Source organism: Podarcis pityusensis (genome assembly GCF_964106645.2).
Source record: "Podarcis pityusensis genome assembly, chromosome: 8".
Lineage (NCBI taxonomy): Eukaryota > Metazoa > Chordata > Lepidosauria > Squamata > Lacertidae > Podarcis > Podarcis pityusensis.
In genome coordinates, this window is record NC_138033.1 from 52,281,984 (window position 1) to 52,303,558 (window position 21,575).

The window sequence follows — 21,575 nt, forward strand, 5'->3', positions numbered from 1 at the left end:
AAACCATTTTGCTAAGCACAGCTTCAAAGCTTGAGCTTGCTCCAAGTGACGTGGTTCACCCTTTCAGGAGAGTGTGAACCCATCTAGAACAGGTAGGGAGCAACCTCCCAGTTTACATAAACCATACATCTAGTGTGGGGAATACCTCTGTGGTAGAGCAACTATAGTTTGCATGCAGTTAGGACTGGGAATGTTCCCCATTTGAAACCCTGGATAGCTGCTGTCAGTCAGTGCACACAATGTTGTCAGCTTCCTGTGTTCCTTTACACCCACCAAAAATCCTTTCCTGCCATCTATCAGATTTAGGGACCCACTGCAGTTACGGTAATTTTGGGGGACAGGTGTCAAAGTCCAGTGGCCGAGCACACCTTTTGCATTATTGAGGTTGCAGGAGATGCCTTATCTGGTCAGACTATTTGCCCATCCAGTTCAGTATTGTCTTCTCTGCCAGCAGCTCTCCAGGGTCTTAGAAATAATTCTACTCTATCATCTGGCTAAATTATCCCCTTCAAATTGTAGATTCCAGGGGTTGAAGCTGTGGCTTTCTGCATTCAAAGCTGGTGCTCTGCTATTGAGCTTTGTCCCCCCCCCCCAATAAAGGTATCCAGTTCACTTATAACAAAAGCAGCAAACTGGCAGCCCTGCAGATGTTCATGGTCTCCAACAACATCTGGAGGGCTGTAGGTCCCCGAGTTAAGAACTCTCAGCAGAGCTTCTGGGAACCATCTCACTGTCTAAGACCTAGGATAGCTGTTTTAGAGCAAGCAGCTCTCCGCGTGATGACAACCACCACGTGGACCAATTTAAAGCAGCCTCCAGATGGCAACCATCATGTGTCAGAACCAGCTCTCAGAGGGATTATGAAAAGAATACACTGAGACAATCCTCTCTCCGGTTGAGAGTGCTGAGTGACTTGCAGTGTCCTGCGTGAGTAATTTACAAGATGCAGAAAGTGCTTCTCTAAAAGGAGCTGGTTCAAGACTGATAAAAATCTGTGGAAGAAGAGAGGTAAACACTGGCCAAAGAGACTGGCCAAAATGTCCACAAGTTCTCTTTCCCCTCTCAAGTCATCCAGTATCCTGTCACTGACAGTGGCCAGAACCAGGAATTTCAGCAATGACATGATTTAAAATGAAATAATGAAATTACGCGCCAAGCAAGCATTGACTCGTCGGCCAGCCTCACATTCCTTGACATTCTCCAGAATCCAAAGGCTCAGAGGATCAACCTAAGGTTGTGGAATGGAATCTGGTTCAAGAAGAAAGATCCCAAGCTTCCTCTGCTGAGCCTAGATCAGGCATAGGCAAACTCGGACCTCCAGATGTTTTGGGACTACAACTCCCATCATCCCTAGCTAACAGGACCAGTGGTCAGGGATGGTGGGAGCTGTAGTCCCAAAACATCTGGAGGGCCGAGTTTGCCTATGCCTGGCCTAGATCCTGCTTCTGAGCAATTCTCCCTAATCTAGCTCTAACTTCAGCCTCCTGACCAGCTTTTAACTCCCCAAAAGCACAGCAGCATGAACAAAATCATTATCGCTCTGCTCCAGCTCTGCTGTATGGAATCCCTATTGTTGAGAAGTAGTATTGGTCGGAACACCTGTTGCCAAAGACAGCAACAGCAAGAGATGGCTATTGCATTCATGCCCTGCTAGGGGGTTTCCCAAAGACATCTAATTGGCCAAAGTGGAAATCAAGATGCTGGACTGGATAGGCCAGCAGGGCACCTTTTATATTGCTTGCTGAATCAGACCACAACCTTCTCTCGAGTCCAGCACTCCGCCTTCAGAAAGGAATAGGGAGACTTGAGTCTGAATCCCTCTCACTCCATGACCTGTGCTGGTCCCTATCTCTTAGGCTAACCTTCCTCACCAGGTTATTGCAGAGATATTTAAAAAAAAATAAAAATGAGTGGAGTAGGCACAGCCTTAAATGTTGTTTGGCCTTCCTTTTGCAGCAGACTTCAATGTGACAGTCCTGAACTTAATTGAAACTGCAGTTCTGAATTTTGTACCCCTTTGAATTTTGCAATGCAGGTTGCACATTTTTTATAAAAATGCATGTTTTATAGTTTGAATGCATTTCAAGCAAGTGTTTTATGGGGAAACTGCACTGGAAAACATTGGAAAATGTGCATTTGAAGGAAATGTGTACAAATAGTGTGTCCAAATTAAATGCAATCTTTTCATGCATTCTTTCAAAGAAATCTGCACAAAACCGGATTGAAGAGATCAAGGTAGAAGAAGAAATGAAGTGGGGTGAGCTTAGGCTGACCCTTCCATCCCTGCTTGGTGGACCCTATGAATGCTGCCCAGAGCAACCTGGAGGAAGAGCATCATAAACCTAGCCAATGCTATCCAGCACTGCATGAGCGACACTCCTCTTGCCCAGTGGGATTTCCTGTTCCCCTTCTCTTCATGCACACAAACCCACACCCCAAAAAATCTGCTTCAAAAGGTTCTCCAACCATCTGGAGAAAATTTTGAGGGTGTGTGGTGGTGGGACTGTGGGGGAGAATTTAGATGGGGAGGAATCCCATTGCGCCAGTGGAAGTCTGCCATGCAAGCTGAAAGGCAACACTGGATGCAGCCCCATATAAATACGTTCAGAGAGAAAAGTCCTGCTGTGTCACACACAATCCAGATGTGGGGACAGGCAAACACTTTAATTACTCTCCCCTCCTTATCCCATCCTGACCTCGAAGGGAAATGTCTGCTCTTTATGCAGCTTAAGCTAATAGCACTGTCTAGCGTTGGCCTCCAGCTGGGAGCTTGGCCGCTGCTCTTCTGTCTTGTGATAAAGGGGAGCAGAAGCAGAGTTCTCTCCCAGCTTATGATTTCCAAGGTGCCCCTGTGCAGGGAAGCAGAGGAATGACCCGCTATTCACTTTGGAAGACTCGAGATCATTAAGCCACAGCAGGATCCCCTGTCTCTCTCTCTCTCAATCAATCAATTATGTAGCACAATGGCTAAGCTGCTCATCCCCCATCCCTGAATCTAAACCATGCCTTTCACTGCAGGTCAGGTGCCTGGTGGGTCAGGAAGAGGTTCCCCATTCCTTGCGCTATAGTGGGGGGGGGGGTTAAGGGAGAAGCCTGACAGACCAGACTTCTCATCAGGTGGTGGGTCCATGAACACCACATTCCTCCAAGATTTGCTGTGCTTCATTCCCAAGGGATGCCTCCTTCCAAGATGCCCAACAGCTTGGATGCCTTTAAAGGAGGATCAGGCCAATTCATGGAGGATAAGGCTATCAGTGGCTTGGTTCTGCCGCCACTATTGGAGGCAGTATGGCTCTGAATGCCAGTCGCCAGGAATCACATGCAGGGAGAACACTGATGCCACTCGTGACCTGCCTGTGATATTCCCAGTTGGATGTTATGAGAACAGGATGCTGGACTAGATGGGCTACCATGACAGCAAGGCTCTTCTTACATTTCTAAGGAGTCCGCATTGGTCTGTCTAGCTCAGTAATGTCCTCACTGACTGGCAATGGTGCAACCTGTATTTGCCAGTATGTGGTTGAATCCCACCTAAGAATAGTGACAGCCTGGCAGCATCAGTGGGGTCATGGTCCAGGGTTTCTGCAGCAGGATCCCTGTCTCCAGCGTCCAGTCAGCATGAAACAGGAGCCTTTTGAGCCAAAGCTAAGTATTTCGGAACAGTGAGAACAGAAGGTGCTTCCATTTCAAAAGAATGGTGTGCCACTTCTGATCCAAACAAGGGAACTTCATGGAAAACGTGTAACTCCAAGAGAAGATGCTGGATTGCTCCAAGTCATTTGCCCATGTATGTGTACAGAAAATAATAGCTGAACGGCAACACATGGAGGTTCTGCACTGATTGTTGCAAAGCACCCCTAATTATTAATATTGCATAATGATAATATTGTTGTAGAATCTTAGAAAGCTGCATAATCTTGGAAGGGTGTGAGGGGACTTGACGGTGGCTGTCATGAAGGTATCCTGTGCTTCTGAATTGGCCACTGCACTCCTGGGAACCACGCTTAAATCGGAAACAAAAGCAGAGCAGGAGCAGCGTTCGCTGTTGTTGCTGGCAGGAGACAATGGAGTGCAAGAAAGCAAAAGTAGCAGAGTCAGCAAAGAAGGATGGCCCCAAAGGCTAAATACAAAGGTTCTTCCCCTGGGATAAAAGAAGAGCGACATACATACAAACCAGCTGAGATAGCAAGCAGGGGATCACCAGAAGGCTCTTAATAATTGGGTAGGGTATGCCTGGAAGAGGCCCTTTCTCTGGTATACCTGGGCTCCCAATTATTTAGGGCTTTCTATACCACCACCGACCCCTCAAATCAAACTCTCGTGGGCTCACAGCATTTGAGATGCGTTCCAAAAAGAAAATTGCCCAAACAAAACTGTGTTTGTGTTGGAAGTTTTTGGTATGCGCCTGAAGTTCTTTTGAAAGGATCTTGCTGCCATCTAGGCAGCTGAATAAACTTTGCTTTTGTTTTAAGCAAGAGGGTGGGAGTGGGGAGGAGGAAGGAGGAAACTGTAGGAGCATGGCCTCCTTTTCAATCCGTCGGGCTTAGGCTACGGATGCCGCGTCAACATCTGGGATGGATCAGAAAGCCATGAGTCGGCAGAAAAAATGCCTCCTGGTGCAGACCCAGGAGAAGCCTCATGTGGAAAAAGAATCTGGAGGGATGGAACAAAAGGGAAACCTTTGCTATGATCAGTTGAAGCGATATTTGATCTGGGAACAAAAGCAGAGTCACCCCACACCCCTGGCTTGAGGCAGGATTGGCCAATAAAAGAAGCCCCTGTTCTGCTGCACTTCTTGCACAGAGTCCCATCAGCTCAGATTCCCAAGAGCAAACTGCCTTCTTAGAAAATAAGGCATGGTGGATCTGTGCATGAGCACAGCATTCAACAGGTGAAACTATCAGATGGATGCTTGGCCAAGTGCTAAGCTCAGAGCATCGCTTTGGGGTTTTGCAAAGAGATTTCAATCTATGCTGTACGTAGAACCCTGAGGACTGGGATTTGGAGAAAGGACTATAGCTCAGTGGTGGAGCACTTGCTTTGCATGCAGAAGGTTCCAGGTTTAATCATCAATGGCATCTCCAGGTAGGGTCAGGAGAGGTTCCCATCTGAAACCTGGGAGAGCCACTGCCAGTCAGTGTAGATACTGCCAGTCAGTGTAATACTGAGCTAGGTGGACCAGTCACCTAACTTGGTATAAGGCAGCTTCTTGTGTCCCTGTGTCTGTATTTTATTGGGGAGGGAATGTAGATGTTCTGCCTGCTTTTTGAGGAGGAGTTTCTCTGCATTGTCAGTTTGTCTTCTGTGAAATGGGTACATTGACAGATTCTGAAATGTGCCCCCAATCTCCCTCCAGAAAGGTTGGGGACCCCTGTCTCCATATTACAGATCTGTTTAAAAACTTGATAGGTATTTGAACTGTGCAGCTCAGTAAACAGATAATGGTTAATTCTCAACCGGGAGATGGAGTTAATCCTTCCAGCAGCCACAGCAGCCCATGCTGAACTCACATTCTCAACACACAGATTTGTCCCATGTTGAAATCAACCCATAGGATAGGCCATAGAAGCCTATTCATTCTACCCTGGCCGAAATAGTCAACCCTTCTGATTCTTAAGAGTACATAGCAACCCACTGAAGAGCTGACTAGTTAAGGATATTGTTTTTTCCTTTTTGCATTTAGCAATTCTTACACCATTAACCAAAACGAACAACATGTTCTCTAGTTGTTCTTCAGCATCAGCTATGTTCCCGCAAAAATATATTTTAACCAACGATAGCTGCAATCCTGTACATGTTGTTCCAGGAGTAAGCAAGCCCCACCAAACAGAGTAGGATTTAGGCTTGTGTAAACATGCATAGCCCTGGATTAGTACAGAGCAGTCCTATGCATGTCTACTCAGAAGCACCGTTTAAATGGAACTTATTCTCAGGTAAGTATTTACAGGATAGCAGCCTAAGTCGTGTGAATCTGCTGAAGACTGCCATCTGTGAGGAGTTTCAGAAGGGCTGAATAGACGGAAGCAAGCCTGTTAGGATGTGCCAGCTTTAGAATGAATGATGCTGCTTTAATATAACTTGTAAGCAGCTTGCTATTTCACACAAGTAGCAGCTTGTTTAAGGCAGACAGTGTTGGACTTTACCCTTCATCAGCACCAGCCCAGAAGATTCATAGCTCAGTGGAAAAGCCTCTGTCTTGCATGCAGAAGGTCTCAGGCTCTATCCCCCAATGGCATCTCCAGGTAGGGCTGGGAGAGACCTCCTGCCTGAAACCCTGGAGAGCTGCTGCCAGCCAGTGTAGACACTACTGAGTTAGATTGACCAATGATCTGACTCAGTGTAAGATTATGTTGTATGATCCTATCATAAAGGGAGCTGGAGTCCAGCAACATCTGTGCAGCCACAGGTTCCCTCCATTCCTGAAACAACAACTCATCCAATATCTAGACAGTTAAATACATTATTGCTGAGAACCAGTGTGGTGTATTAGGACCCGGGAGATCTAAGTTCAAATCCTCAGTCATCTAGGAATATTGGTCCAGTCACTGTTTCTCTGCCTAACCTACCTCAGAGGGGTGTTGTGAGGAAGAAATGGGAGAGGGGAAGAACTATGTCCACTATCTTAACTCCTGGCAGGAAAGATGGGGTTTAAATGTCAGAATAAATTAATAAAACTATCCAATATTTTCCAACAATTATTCAAATTACTACATCTTGGGTCTATTGGCACTCAAGTCAGCAGTCTTTAAATGAGCTAATGTGGGAGGAAGAGAAAGTAGGTTGTATGCAATGCTGGCCCTACTCAGAGTAGACCCATTGAAGTTAATGGGCATGACTAATTTTAGGTGCATTGATTGCAGCAAGCCTACAATCAAGCACAATGTAGATTCTTTAGCCATCTTCACTGAAGCATTTACTAGCAGGCAACGCATGGAACAAAGGTTATCCATGCATAAGATGAGGAGAGGTGAAGATTGCAGCAGATGCTCTGCTGTGTTCCATAAAACATTGAGCAAAAATGATCTGGTTCAGGAGACAGACATACCAAGGACTCAGCCCTTGTGAGGGAGCAAGTATATAGCCTAGCAGACACAATGTTGGCTTTTGGACTGGGTTCAAGTCGTAAGTGGACAGATATGAGCCTGTCAGTCACACTCTTTCAGTTTCATAGAGCTGGCATGGATGGATGTGGATGCATGTGAGTTCCATTTAATAAATAAACTCAGGCACCTTTTCATTAAAAAAAATACACACAGCTATAAAACAAAGCGGAAAGACAACTTAATTTCAGCTCCATCTAATAATAATAAATTGCACTTGTATGCCACTTTCTTTAAAAATAAATAAATTCTCAAAGGATGTATCTAGAGCCAGTATGGTGCAGTGGTTAGAGCATTTGACTTAGACCTTGGGAGACCAGGGTTCAAATCTCCACTTAGTCATGAAGCTCAACCTCACAGGGTTTGTTGTGGGGAATAAGAGAGGAGGGGAAGAACCATGTATACCACCTTGAGCTCCTTGGAAGAAAAGGTGGGACATAAATGCAAATTTTAAAAAAGCAAGTCCTCTTTGGAGTTGACCCATTGAAATTAATGGACCCAAGTTATTGGTGTCCATTCATTTCAATGGGCCTAGCTCTAACTTAAGTTGGATGTAATCCAAAGAGCAGGCTGAAAATGCAAGCAAATAAAAGCATTACACAGAAAAAGAAGACACAAAAATAAAAGCACAGAGCCAAAATGGACAAAACTACCCCATCCCTCTGAGGAAGCAGATGAGGGTAAGGAGTCGGAATTCACTGGCTATAAATCTCCAGAGCCTCTGAGACTGATCTCTAAGGATCAGGCTTAGAATTCTCACTTAAAATGCTACGCCCTCTGGATTCTCTAGGGGCAAGAACACCGATTGTAAAAAAATAAAAATGCTTTTTGTTAAGGAAGAAAATCGGCACTCACCTTTGCAAAATATGAAGGAGGAGGGGGAAAGAGACCCTCTTTGTTATATTTACTCCTCTGGAACCTGCGGGTGGCGAAGTCTCTTATTTCAAGTATCAGGAGAGGCGGACAGACGAGAAGCGCGAAGAAGAGTGTGTACTCCTTCTCTCTCCCAGGACCTCAGAGCAACTGTGGCAGAGCAGTGTCTGGTCTCCTGCTTTATACCATCCTGTCTTTCCTCCTCCTCCTCCTCCTCCTCCTCCCCCTCCCCCCCTCACTTCCCACCCCTTATGACAAGATACGAGTGAATCATTTCTCTTTCCCTGGAAGATGCGCTTCCTTAGCAGCATCTGAGCCTCTGCAGGAGAGAAGGGGCTTTGCACTGAAGGGGAAGTTCAACAGGTTTGACTGAAACTCCCTCCACCAAAAAAACAGAAAACCGCCTCTCCTCTCTTCCCATCCCCGCAATCTTCCCTGAACAGAACCTAACGTGTACCGTTAAAAGGAGAAGGTTAGGGCAGCTGAATAATTGCTGCCAGATTTTTTTCACTGCAATCCTTTCTCCAAAAGAGTTGCACATGCCCCAACAAACAGCGCCAGGGAGAAGCGTAGACAGGAGCAATCCATTTTGGTAACCAGAGTGAAATGGGCAAGCTGGCTAGACGTCTCCTCCTGCCTGAGAAAGTGGATTGGCGAGATAAGGGGGCGAGGGAGGGACCTTAGACCGGGAGCGAGCGAGCGAGCTTCGGACTTGTGGTGTTTACTTTGAGCGTGTTTTACTAGAATGCCCAGATCCATCCATCACGCGGACCCAGGCGCAAAAGCGCTCGGATTCCAGGAATTTGTTTTAAGCAGCAAAACTGGATGTGGGAACTCACAGTTCTGAGTTCTCCAGCAATTTTATTTTTATTTTAATCTACTTCTGGCTAGTCCAAACTATCTTCATTCCGGCAGGGAAGAAATTGGGAGACACAAATCCCTGCTGAAACGCATCCTGAGATCTACCGGTAGACCCCCGATCTGCCTGCCCCTGCCTTCACTTTCAGAGGAAGGCACGGACTGACCTCTTTGGCCGGAGTGGCTGCAGCATTGGCCGCGCGCCTCCTCCCTACAAATGCGCGTGGCGTTTCTGCAGGCGCTGCTTCCCTCCGGCTCTGAGATGCTGCTATGGCTGCCCTCAGCTCCGAAACGCGGTTTCCCAAGCAGGCTGACTGGCGGCGCTGCTGAGAGTCTCCTTTCCGAAGCTGCGAGAGGTTGACGGGGTGAAGGAGCATAGGAACATGAGACGCTGCCTTATACCAAACTAGACCATTGGTCCAGCTAGCACAGATGTTAAGTGCACTGGCTGGCAGCAGCTCTCTTTCAGAGGAGACTTTCCCAGCTCTCCCTGCATTGAGATGCTATGGGGGATTGAACCAGGGACCTTCTGCATGCGACAGACATGCTCTGTCACTGAGCTGTGGCCATTCCTATACCTCTTGCCTTTGCAACCTCACTGGTGTACTTAGCTGAGATGTAATGAGCTATTCCATCTGCAGTCAAGGTCACTTCCAGACAATCTGTTCATTGAGCATTTGCTCCCATTGGCTTAGGACATTTCCAGCCTGTCACTGTTTTTTTAGATGTGATGCAATCAGTTCAGTTTATGCAATTACAGTTGATGGGGAGGTCTTGCACAGTAAACCGCAGGAAGTGAAGTGATGGGGAAATGCATTGCAAAGCATGAATACAAAAACACAAGAAGAGCCTGCTGGATTGGGCCACCTCTGGGAAGCCCACATCAGGACCTGGCCACAACAGCGCTCTGCCCACCTGTGATTCCCAGCAGCTGGTATTCAGAAGGATACTGTCTCTGACAATGGAAACAGAACATAGCCATCATGATGGTGCTGTGGTCTAAACCACTGAGCCTCTTGGGCTTGCCAATCAGAAGGTTGGTGGTTCGAATCCCCACAATGGGGTGAGCTCCCATTGCTTGGTCCCTGCTCTGCCCACCTAGCAGTTCAAAAGCACGTCAAAAGTGCAAGTAGATAAATAGGTACCGCTCCGCTGGGAAGGTAAACGGCGTTTCCGTGCGCTGCTCTGGTTTCAGTGTTCCATTGCAACAGAAACAGCTTAGTCATGCTGGTCACATGACCCGGAAAAACTGCGGACAAACGCCGGCTCCCTTGGCCTGTAAAGTGAGATGAGCACCACAACCCCAGAGTCATCTGCGACTGGACTTAACTGCCAGGGGTCCTTTACCTTTACTTTTTATCGCTTTGATGCACTGTTGTCTAACTTTCTCACAAAGAAATCAGAGTAACTGCTCATTAAATAGCCAAAATGCAATACAGAATTTCACAAAGCACTGTGGAATGCCTTCCCTGTTGCCCATTGTGAAACACCATCCATCTGTTGTTTCAGGTGTCTTATATATTTATTTTTCCACAGGATTTCCCTGTTGTGGATGAGATCGGATGCTGTTATTACTGCAATTCTGTTTTCACCTGTTTTTAAAATACTATTTTAAATGTTTTAAATCTCTCCTTTTACAATACTTGATTGCTTTTTAGATGTATGTTTGTCTTCTTCTCAGAGACTTTAAAATAGCAAGCAGTTTAGAAACGCAAAGGAAGGGAGGGAGGTTAATTCCATGCTCTTGTGCAACAAACATACTCCCACTCCCACCCATTTTTTGTGTGATCAGGAAGGTGTGGAATAATAATTGCATGACACAGCTTATCAGCTTCCTACAAACAAATCAGCAAGCCTAAACTTCCTGCAAACTTTGTGCAAACAGATCAGGATGTTTGCTCTATCAATAATCAATGTGGAAGTGATTTGAGTCCTGATTAGGTTGTTATTGTTGTTTTGCATCAGCCTCTGAATCTCTTGTCCATTTCTTTCAGAGTACCTGGGCATGCTGCAGAATGCAGTGCCAGTGAGACCGCAACCCACATTCTTTTCTCCCTCCCAGATTGACTCATTTGAGATAAACAGGGCAAGCCACTGTGTAAGTTGCCACAAACCTTCCAGAAACATGTAAGTGTCATAAGCCATGAAAGGAGCGTATGATGCAAAAAGTAATCAGAAAAAACCTGAGCCCAAGAAGTTGGCATGTTCATTGACCATGTTTCCAAAGAGGCAGCTTCCTGTACCATGAAGAACATTAGGGGGAGCTCTGAGCTCAAGAGCTGTCCCACTTGAGGAAAAAATGATATTTATTATTACTTTATCAAAAAGGATCGATTGTTTCACTGTCATTCATATTCCAAGACAGTATGTCTAGAAAAAGATTGTGAGACTACACATTGAAATATTTTATTTATTGATTGATTGATTGATTGACTGATTGCTAGCAGCTTGGCTAGTCCAAAGTACTTTTATTAGGACCAGGTTTTATTAGGCAGGTTAAGATGACGACTTATGCAGAGCTGGCCAGATTAACAGGAAGAATACGAGACCAGGATGAACAGAAGTTTCAAGAAAACTGGAGTAAATATTTGATGTATATAAAAGACAATTGTAAAGTATTAAAGACACTGGCTGGGTTGGAATAACTCTCACAATGTGTGGAAAAATAAGCTAATTAAACAAAATACGAAAGGTAAGAAAATACATGATACTTACCGAAGGGGTGGAGGGAAGTCCGAAGCTCGGCAGAGCTAAAGATGATTATGTGGTGCATATATGCTATAAATGTGTTGTAAATGTATGTTTACTGAAAACAATAAAAATTTATTGGAAGAAAAAAAACAAAGTACTTTTATTAGGACCAAACAAAAGGTCAAGAAATAGTGAGCAAGCTTTCATGATTTCCAGGACAAATGACGAAGCGTTCTAGAGAACAGGATGCTGGACTAAATGAGCCGCGTTCTAGAGAACAGGATGCTGGACTAAATGAGCCATTGGTTTGATGCATCAGACTCTGCGCTCTTATGAAGAACTCACAAGGTGGCTCACTATTTTGGAGACATGTAGGATCAACTCATAATAAAGCTCTTTCCCAGTGGTGGATTTGGGGCCTTCAAAAAGTGTACTAGACTGGTCAAGAATGGAAGAAGACCCCTGTTGGATCAGAGAGAATGGTTCATCTATCTCAGTCTTTGGCCCTCCTTGCTGGGGCTGATAGAAGCAGCAATATCTGGAAGGCCCATCCAGTCTGGCAAGCTGCTTCCTACAGTGGTTAACCATTACCTCCACAATGAGCATATGAAAGCCATCACTCCTTTGTGCTGTTGTTCTCCAACAACTGGTATTCAGTAATACATTGCCTCTGGCCATGGAAGTTCCATTAGGGATCGTCATGACTAATGGTCATCTGCAGACGTCTTCTCCATGAATTTGTCTGTGATACCCCTTTGATACCATTCTAAACTACAGGCTATCACAACTCTTGGCAGCAAATTCTTTAAATCGACTGTATGTTCTATGATGTAGAGAAGAGATGGGCAGAAGGGAGACTGGGAACTACTATCTCTGGATGATTTGCAGTAGATTAGCAAAGGTGTCAGACTCCCAGTTGTCTACCAAAGGCAACAACTGATCTTCCAATGTCATGTATGTCACAGAGGTGTCACAAAAGCCTCAGCACTTCCTGTCGCAGGTTCCATGCTATGGAACAGAGGCACCCTTGGTTTTGACTTTTAGGTGTCTTTGGAATACATTTTTACGCTGACAAGTCTTTGTAGCAGTTTAATTGTTAATTTTTTAGCAGTCACTCTAATGCTTCTCTGTATCATTTTTAACAGTGTTTTATATTTTAGGGTTGATATTTTATGATATGGTGGTACAGAAACACTTTAATAAACAAGCAAATCAGTGCCCTTTTGTATTCTAAGTTGGACAAACAGGACATTTGCTACAGGGGGAAAAATCAATAGACACAAATCTGCCATCAGAAATGGCAAAATCCAAAAACCTATGGGAGATCATTGCATCCTCCCAGGACAATCTAATGGACATTAAAGTGGTCATTCTGGAACAAAGGGACTTCACAGGAAGACTGGAACATAAAATGAGTGCATTACAATTCACCAACATGTGTCTATCACTTCTGGATTGAACTGGGACAATGGATTTTCATCACAAAGCAGGAGTTAATTGACTCACCAATGCCAGGATGTCTGTACTGGCAATACAACTGCTTTTTGACAATGGTCAAAGGGTTAATAATGTAATTATCACTGTTTGCTCTTGTTCCTTAAGACCTCACAGTTTTCAGTTCAGCTATGTGGGTCTGTTCTTGCAACTGAAGATTATATTATGCATTCTATGGAGTCTACAGAAGCTTATGCTAAGCTTTAAGGTTCTTACTTCATTGTTTTCACAATAAACTCACCTGACCGCCCCTCCGGAAACAGATATATTTGGTGAGCGTTTTGCTCTGTGCATAAGGTCTCGCTTCAGATACTTTTCATGGGATAAATAGGGAAGGTGAACAGCAGCACACGGGCTAAACTGATTGCCAAAGCCATAGCCACCACTGAAGGGGAAGGGCTCAGAAGGTCCCAGTTTCAATCCCCAAAGGCATCTCCAGGTAGGGTTGCAAAGAGACTCCTGACTGAATTCCTGGTGAGCTACTGCCAGTCAGTGCAGACAATACTGGCCTAGATGGGCCTGACATGGTATAAGACAGCTGCCTATGTTCCTAAGTTCCACTGCTGAGCTGTGATGTCAGTGGATCAGTGTGGAAAAATTGTGGACAAGAGAGGTTAATGATCTCCTGCCCCACTGATCACCCACCCTTCCACGTTTTGCAAGTGATTGGAGATGAAGAGGTCAGTAGAGGGGGGCGGGGGTTGCTATATTACTTTGCTGTGCAGTGAGTAAAGGACCCCCCTTTTTCAATGTGCAACGTGGAAATTAAGCAAGTTCCAAGACTGAAGGTCAGGTCTCCTGAATGTGAGCCACTGAACCACTACAGAGTTCTGTTGATTCCAAAAACCATTCAATGGATTTCTTTACCAAAAAAGCTGAGTCAGAAGATGGTTGGCCAAAAAGAGAACTAAGGTGTTTTCCGTTATTATTTTTTTAAAGGAAAAATAAATCAGTTACTGGCAGACGCATAATTAATACGCCATAAATTTTGCTCCCTAATCCACTTTTTGGACAGAGCTCTAAAGCCACACAAAGCTTTGATGTGAGACCTTAGCAAAAGGGACAAGGGCGGGGGATTTTGGATTAGGAGAGTGTGTACACATCAAGGGAGACTCCCCCAAAAGAACCAGCTAATAGAACTTTTTAAAACCCAGGAAAGCTCACTCTTCAATAAGAAGGAAATAGGGACGGGGGTGGGGGGGAGGGGAGTATTTTCAAGAGCAGCATGTATAATCCAGAGTCATGCATGCTGTTGCATCCAGTGACAGTCATTGAAGTTGAATGTTGGAAGATTCAGGATGGACAAAATAAAAGACTTCTTCGCACAGCATATAGTTAACTATGGAACTCACTGCCACTGGAGACAGTGATGGCCTCCAACTTGCATGGCTTTAAAAGAAGATTGGACAAAGCTATCAATGGTTATTGAATACTAGGTGCTAGGAGTCATAGGTGGATAGAGAAGTGTTGCGCTTAGCTCCTGCTTTTTGAACTTCCCACAGGACACTGGACTAGTGTGGCAGGCATTTCTTAAGCTCTAATGTAAAACATGGCTGCTGAGAGGCTGACAGAAATCCAGAGCAGTAAGTGCATTGGGTAGGATTTCAGACCTAGGTCACTTTCTCACAGCCTCACCTAGAAAACCACCAGGATCTCATCCATACCATATATTTAAAGCATTATGATACCACGTTAAACAGTCATGGCTTCCCCCAAAGAATTCAGGTCACTAGTTTGTTAAGAGTGCTGAGACCCCTATTTTCCTCACAGAACTACAACTTCCAGAGTTTCCTGTGAAGATGGATTAACTGTTAAGCCACCCTGGGAATTGTAGCTCTGGGAGGGAAACAGGGGTCTCCTAACAACTTTTGGCACCTTTTACAAAATTATGGCTCCCATAATTCTTTGGGAGAAACCAGGGCTGTTTGAAGTGGCATCATACTGCTTTAAAAATGTGGAGTAACTGTGGGCCTAGTGGTTTCATTAAAAAAGGTAAAGGTCAAGTACTCCTGACAGTTAAGTCCAGTCGCAGGCGACTCTTGGGTTGCTGTGCTCATCTCGCTTCACAGGCTGAGGGAGCTGGTGTTTGTCCGCAAACAGTTTTTCCAGGTCATGTGGCTAGCATAACTAAGCCACTTCTGGCACAACGGAACACTGAAACCAGAGCAGCGCACGGAAACACCGTTTACCTTCCTGCTGGAGCAGTACCTATTTATCTACTTGCACTTTTTGGTGTGCTTTTAAACTGCTAGGTTGGCAGGAGCTGGGACTGAGCAACGGGAGCTCACCCCACCATGGGGATTCGAACCGCCAACCTTCTGATCGGCAAGCCCAAAAGGCTCAGTGGTTTAGACCACAGCGCCACCCGCATACCTGGCTTCATAGACAGGGCTAAGTATTCGGCTCAATCACTGCGAATTTCCAAAGGAGCTCTGCTCATTGTGTACCATACTGCAGAGACCCAACTGGCCTCAGCTAGAAGCCAGACATTTAGTGTTGCAGCTCCCATGCTGTGAAATGCTCTTCCAGCAGAGATCTGGTAGGAGCCTCACTTTTGATTTCCAGGAGTCGCCTGCAGACTTTTTTTTTATGCTGGCAGGCCTTTGCAGCTATAAAAACATTCTGATTAGTCTGTTACTTTAATGATGCCTTTGTCTGTGTTAAAGGCTTTTATATATACCAATTGTCGTATAGCACCCTGATATTTTCTGCGAGGGTGGTCTATAAATACTTCTATAAAGTGTTTATTAAATTAAATAAGTAAGCATTGAAATTCTTTCAAAAATGATGAATGTGATCTGGGTAGTCTTTCCTGCAGAAGATAAACATGACTACAGGAGTTCATGCTCTAGTGATATCAAATCTGGACTACTACAATGCATCCTAAATATGGGGCTGCCCTTGAAAAGTCAAAACATTTCACACGGTCCAAAATGCAACCATCAGACTATGACAAGGGTGGGGGCTGATTCTTCCTTTATCCAGAACTCTACGTAGGAGTATATTGATTGTATGAGGTATTAAGGGACGGGTAGCACCTCTGGTGGGGGACAGGTTGCGCTCCTTTTGGAGTAGTTTGTCCACCTTCGGTCCCCACTCTACACTCAGCTCTCACCTGTGTCTCCTTGAAGCTGTCAGCATGTGACAGTAGCCACATCCCAGGAAACAGCTTTGACTGGCTAAATGTAGGTGAGGGTAGCCGATGGGCCTCAAATCCTCAGTGAGTGAGGGATTTTCCCTGCATGCAAAGGCAGGCTCCATCAGACTGGGCAGATGAGACCAATAGTAGGGCCAATGGTCAAGAAGGCGGTTTCTCCACGTGCCATAGAGGGAAATGAGGGGCAGATGGGGCTCATCAACCTGGGAAAGTAGCCCATCTAGGAGAAGAAAAACTCTGATCCTAAACCTCCACTGCCTTGCCAGCTATACTCATAAGTGAGAAAGGCTTCTGGAGTAAACCTCAAGGAAAAGTCCATACCCGCTGCCTTGTGGGACATCTTCAGAAGAAAGGGCTAAGGAGTAAACCCTACCTGCTTTCCTTTGGACCACATCAGCGAAGCTGAGAGGGGAGTCTTGTTGTCTGGGCAGCCAATATACACTGTCCAGGCTTGCACCTAACACAGCAAAAACAATGCGGGAGGCAGCAGTTACGAGCTTCCAGTCTCCGCAGGCACAGCAGGCCCTGTGGTTCTCCAACAGGTTGACTTCACCCCTAGAGTAGCACTCCTTTGTCTCTCAAGACAGACAGGTTCCAACAACATAGGAGACCCACCAAACCTCTTGTCTCTTACCGTTTAAAGCTTTACAGTGAGCGCTGTTTTTACATTCCTGAAAAACATAGCTAAATTCTCTCTACCCTCAGCACAAGCGAGAGATCCAGGATGCTGAGAGGGGAGATCAGAAGCCGAAGGAAATACTGTATGTTTATATATTTATTAGGAAGTTGTATATTGTAATATTTGAACAGGTAATGCTGCATTTCTGTAACATTTGGTATTTGGTGTTTTAGTTTCCCATTCATCACTTAAGAGGTTTTCAAATATATATCAAGCAGTATAAAAGTGGTCTAAATAATAATAAGATGGGACACCAACCTCCCTCCCATTCTGGACAGAAGAGAGGTGCAAAGAGCTTTTCTCTGTGAGCAAACATGGCGATGGTTGGTGCAGGCACCTTTATTCATTGTTGGGGTGGCATGCCAGCATCATTTTGTGGTCCTTTTTCTCTGGTCTTTTAAAGGCAGCAGCCATGTTGTTACGCTACACCCCTATCACCACCATTTTGTGCTATGCCACACACAGAGAGAAGCCATTTTAAGGTGATCCCTGTACTATGCCCTTTCTCAGAAATAAGGCCCACCTGGAATCTCACCACAGCGGGGGGGGGGGGAGCATTCTCATTTGGGGTCTCCATATAACAAAACCCAGACTTTAATAGTGAGTCAAACCAGTTATTCTTGGCCTGAAATCTAGACAGGAACACTGGGAGCTGTCATATACTGAGTCAGGCCATTGGGTCCATCTAGCTCAGTATAGCCTTCACTGACTGGCTTGTGTTATACAGGGGACTCCTAAAGATGCCAGGGATTGAACCTAGGACCTTCTGCATGCAAAGCAGATGCTCTACTGCTGAGCTACAGCCTTTCCCTGACACCGAAGAATAACTGTAATACAATACTTTCCCCATCTTTTGCACAGGCAGTCAGTTACAGAGTTCTTTTAAGACAACACACAGTTTGTTCCAAGGCAAAGAATGTGGTGCCATGAAGCCCACACTAAAATCAAAATTGTGGTTAGATGATAACGATGTTGTGCGTTACTCAATGGAGCTGGTTAGTTCCTGTAAGTGCCTGAATGTTGCTACTTGGCAACCGGGGCATATTGCATGATCCTTGATGAAAAACCCAATTAAGCCACTCAGTCCTGACAGGATTTCAACACTTGTTTTTCATAGGATTACATGGCAGAAGTATTCTGTTAAGAAAGTTCTTAAGTTATCTTTGCTTTGTGCCAGCATGGTATCTTGTTTCAGTTCTCAGTTAATGTGGCCTATTCAAAAGTGATAGAACCCAAATCCAATTAGTTAACAAACGTCAATACACAAAACCACGCTCTCAAGTTTTCACTTTAGACAGGATGTTTCATTTGTAAACCACGCAATTCCTTCCCTCTTTCACAATTTCCTTCCAATCTAATGCATCATAAAGGAGCCCTCTTCAGATAATGTCTCCTTTACAGCCTGCACTAGAGATTCCTCGTAAAAGTAAACATAGCAATTAAAATCCAAGAGGATCATTAAAAACATACATGCAATTAGAAGGGCAAGTATTGCAGAAGAAGAGGCCCATACTTGTCATTTCTTAGCAAAGGTGTACAACTTTCTCACAAAGGTGAAGTAAAAAGAACAAGATAATTGTTGGGCAATATTTCAGAAGGAGCTGTCCTTTGGAAATGACCATAAAACACAACAACTAATAGACACAAGTCCAAATAAATGGTCAAGGTTTCTTTAGCTAGAGTCTGACCTAACAGGAAATATATACAGATGATGGGAGGAAATATATAAGGTTCCTAACAGGATATAGGGATTATGGTGGAGAATGAACCTGTTGACTCAGTGTGCAGCAGCAAGCTCAATTCCATGCTAGGGATCATTAGGGAAAAGGTCCTGAAATAAAAATACCAATATTTTAATGTTTTTCCCCAAATCTATGGTGATGTCATCCTTGGAGTACTGTATTAATAATTCTAGTCATCACATTTCACAAAGGATATGGCAGATCTGGAAAGTGACAAAAACAGCATCTAAAATAATCCAGAGACTGGGGCAACTCCTCTATGAGGAAGGATTGCATAATTTGGGATTATTTAGTTTGTGAAAAACTAAAAGGGACTACTTTATTACATGAGCACTGTTCCACAGAATTTGATTAAAGCAACAAAATTAAATTAAAAGCAACAAAAAAGGCTTTTATGGGTATGTCCGTAGCAAAAGGAAGAACAAAGAAACAGTGGGGTCACTCAGAGGAGAAGATGGTGAAATGCAAACAGGGGACACAGAAAGAGCTGAACTCCTCAATGCCTTCTTTGCCTCAGTCTTCTCCGATAAAGAAAACAATGCCCGACCTGAAGAATTTGGAGCAAATGATTCAGCAAAGGAAACACAGCCCAGAATAACTAAGGAGATAGTACAAGAATACTTGGCTAGTTTAGATGTATTCAAGTCTCCAGGGCCAGATGAACTGCATCCAAGAGTATTAAAAGAACTGGCAGATGTGATCTCAGAACCACTGGCAGTCATCTTTGAGAATTCCTGGAGAACAGGCGAAGTCCCGGCAGACTGGAGGAGGGCAAATGTTGTCCCTATTTTCAAAAAGGGGAAAAGAGAGGACCCAAATAATTACCGCCCAGTCAGTCTGACATCAATACCAGGGAAGATTCTGGAGCAGATCATTAAGCAAACAGTCTGTGAGCACCTAGAAAGGAATGCTGTGATCACCAATAGTCAGCATGGATTTCTGAAAAATAAGTCATGTCAGACTAACCTGATCTCCTTTTTTGACAGAATTACAAGCCTGGTAAATGAAGGGAACGCAGTGGATGTAGCCTACCTTGATTTCAGCAAGGCATTTGACAAGGTGCCTCATGATATTCTTGTAAAGAAGCTGGTAAAATGTGGTCTTGACTATGCTACCACTCAGTGGATTTGTAACTGGCTGACTGACCGAACCCAAAGGGTGCTCATCAATGGTTCCTCTTCATCCTGGAGAAGAGTGACTAGTGGGGTGCCACAGGGTTCTGTCTTGGGCCCGGTCTTATTCAACATCTTTATCAATGACTTGGATGATGGACTCAAGGGCATCCTGATCAAATTTGCAGATGACACCAAATTGGGAGGGGTGGCTAACACCCCAGAGGACAGGATCACACTTCAAAACGACCTTGACAGATTAGAGAACTGGGCCAAAACAAACAAGATGAATTTTAACAGGGAGAAATGTAAAGTATTGCACTTGGGCAAAAAAAATGAGAGGCACAAATACAAGATGGGGGACACCTGGCTTGAGAGCAGTACATGTGAAAAGGATCTAGGAGTCTTGGTTGACCACAAACTTGACATGAGCCAACAGTGTGCCGCGGCAGCTAAAAAAGCCAATGCAATTCTGGGCTGCATCAATAGGAGTATAGCATCTAGATCAAGGGAAGTAATAGTGCCACTGTATTCTGCTCTGGTCAGACCTCACCTGGAGTACTGTGTCCAGTTCTGGGCACCACAGTTCAAGAAGGACATTGACAAACTGGAACGTGTCCAGAGGAGGGCAACCAAAATGGTCAAAGGCCTGGAAACGATGCCTTATGAGGAACGGCTAAGAGAGCTGGGCATGTTTAGCCTGGAGAAGAGGAGGTTAAGGGGTTATATGATAGCCATGTTCAAATATATAAAAGGATGTCACATAGAGGAGGGAGAAAGGTTGTTTTCTGCTGCTCCGGAGAAGCGGACACGGAGCAATGGATCCAAACTACAAGAAAGAAGATTCCACCTAAACATTAGGAAGAACTTCCTGACAGTAAGAGCTGTTCGACAGTGGAATTTGCTGCCAAGGAGTGTGGTGGAGTCTCCTTCTTTGGAGGTCTTTAAGCAGAGGCTTGACAACCATATGTCAGGAGTGCTCTGATGGTGTTTCCTGCTTGGCAGGGGGTTGGACTCGATGGCCCTTGTGGTCTCTTCCAACTCTATGATTCTATGATTCTACGATTCTATTCTATGATTCTATGATATTTTCATTTATATATATTCATTCGAAATAAGTGAAGCATTCTATATCCATCCACCACGCTGATGAAGAATTCTACGAAACAGTAGTCAATATCAGGAATTACTGTTCAGTGTTGGACATGATTGTTGAATACACAAAGCTTCACAGCTTGTCTTCCACCGTACAAAGTTTGGTACCTCGCTTCATTTAAAGATTTTCAGAGACTTTGAGACTAAAAATTTCATTTTGAACTTTTTATGATTTGAAGGAATTCTATAAAGATTGTCTATTATGTATGTATATGGTCATCGTGTTGCCTAGACATTGTTGACGTTCTCTTTGCAACACAGGGGTTGTTTGGATACTTCAGACTGATCAAGCAGGTCTTCCTAGGTGTGACTGTAGGTATACCAAAGCTGTAAATACTCTTGGTGGTGGGCTCTGAAGGCTTAACCCAAGTCTTCCTAACGTATGAAGACAAGTTCATGCTTTTGGAACATCAAGATCAAGCTTCCTCAACCTCGGCCCTCCAGATGTTTTTGGCCTACAACTCCCATGATCCCTAGCTAGCAGGACCAGTGGTCAGGGATGATGGGAATTGTAGTCTCAAAACATCTGGAGGGCCGAGGTTGAGGAAGCTGTTACATGTACTTCAGTCCTTGCAGACTTGGCCCCAGTGGAGTGCTAACACTCTAGCTTCTAAACTTCCACTTAGTGACTGTCAGAGCATCATGTTCAAATCTATAAAGCCATAAGGCTTGCTCTTCTATGTGAAGTTGCATTGATGCCAAATGAGACCATTG

The 21,575-nt window shown here is 44.6% G+C and overlaps 1 protein-coding gene across 1 annotated transcript in view; it reads right to left on the reverse strand.

Annotated features, from left to right (window-relative positions):
- CRISPLD2 (cysteine rich secretory protein LCCL domain containing 2) overlaps window positions 1-8,139 on the reverse strand; it is a 45,592-nt gene extending 37,453 nt beyond the window's left edge. The window contains exon 1 of the mRNA XM_081015342.1: window positions 7,956-8,139. The gene's annotated coding sequence lies outside the window, so the exon portion shown is untranslated. The remainder of the gene's footprint in view (window positions 1-7,955) is intronic.
- Between the last annotated feature and the right edge of the window lie 13,436 nt (window positions 8,140-21,575).